The sequence below is a fragment of the Microtus ochrogaster genome, chromosome 7 (assembly GCF_000317375.1).
Source record: "Microtus ochrogaster isolate Prairie Vole_2 chromosome 7, MicOch1.0, whole genome shotgun sequence".
Lineage (NCBI taxonomy): Eukaryota > Metazoa > Chordata > Mammalia > Rodentia > Cricetidae > Microtus > Microtus ochrogaster.
This window is the reverse complement of record NC_022014.1, coordinates 63,997,850-63,999,334: the sequence shown is the minus strand read 5'-3', so window position 1 is coordinate 63,999,334 and position 1,485 is coordinate 63,997,850.

Below are 1,485 nucleotides of genomic sequence, written 5' to 3'. Positions count from 1 at the left end.
AGATTATTGGGTGAATTTTTGCCTTGGCGCCTGCCCATCTCCTCCTATCGATGCTATCTAATGGGTCTTTTAAAACCAGTTCAGGTTTCCCTGTTGGCCAGGGGCTCTTCTTACAAAATGCCCTCTCTCTGTTTCCTGGCTCCTGCCCGGGGCCACAATCCCTCTTGCCCCTGAGAAGGGTCTTCAGGAACAGGACCCGGTTCCTCGTTTGCCAGGGACCTCGCCAACCAAAGGCCTACCTCTTTGATTTAATTGTAGTGGGGAGATCTGCTCTCGGTGTTGAGCGCCGGTCCACGCCCGCCAGTCCCCAGCATCCGTCTGCACTGTCCGCCTGCGCCGTCCCTTCTTACATCTTATATTAACCCATTATTCTTGTCTGTGTTAGCCAGGTGGCTTGGTGCCTTTTTCGGCAAGACAGTCACACCTTGCTTGTTCTGAGTCAGCTTCCTCTCTCTCTCTCTCTCTCTCTCTCTCTCTCTCTCTCTCTCTCTCTGGGTGACGTCTCCTTTCTGTGCCCTCTTTAAGGTAGTAAACATATATTCTTGTGTATAGGCTCTTGTGTGTGCTCTTATACCACCTTAACAGTTGATATTTAGGTTTTAACTCATCTTAAAGCTTCATGCATATGAACAGAGAAATACCATAAAGATTTATTTGTTTGTTTATTCATTTCGCTTTTTTGAGACAGGGTCTCACTATGTGGCCCTTGACTGGCCTGGATCTCAAAATGCAGTCAGACTCATAGAGACCCTCTTGTCTCTGCCTCCCACGTGCTGGGATTAAAAGAGTGCACCTCCACACGCAGCGAGACCCTTAATGCTGGTCTGTCACTTCTCTGCCGACTTGTGGCACTGCTTCAGCCACTTACCTATGCCTTGACTATTTCTAGATTGTTCCAATCTACTAGTCTCCTGGTTGATATGTTAATATGTCACCACTGCAATTACTATGGTTGCCTAATATTTTTTAAGGGTGGAGATTTTTTGGTTTGTTGTTATTGATGCTGTTGCTGTTTGTCTAACCTGTCTCCCCGGAATGGAGCACCGTGCTGAACTCTCCCATTCACACCCTGCTCTGGGGTCTCTGAATGTGACCCTCATCCGTTCACTCATTTTTCTTACAATCCTGTTGTGTGTTTCCAGCCTAAAATGCCCATTTCTTGTCTTCAGATAGGACTTCGTGAAGTACCTGTTCATCAGCTGTTTTCCTTTTGTCTGTTATGTCTATGGGTCTGGTGTGGGACAGGTGGGGGATGCAGTGTGTGGCCATCCTGCTGTCTTGCAATGGATGCCTTCTCTCTTCTGTTTCCTCTACTCTCTTCCCGGGGGGTCTGTCTCCCACTTCCTATCCTGCCCTGTCTCTGGAAGGATTAGTTTTGCCTCAGCCACCCTTCAAGGAAAGCTTCTGGGTATTGGAGTCCTGAATCCAAAGCCATCAGCACGACCCATCCCTCTATGGAGTCTTCTACCCAGGCAGAGGCCAGCA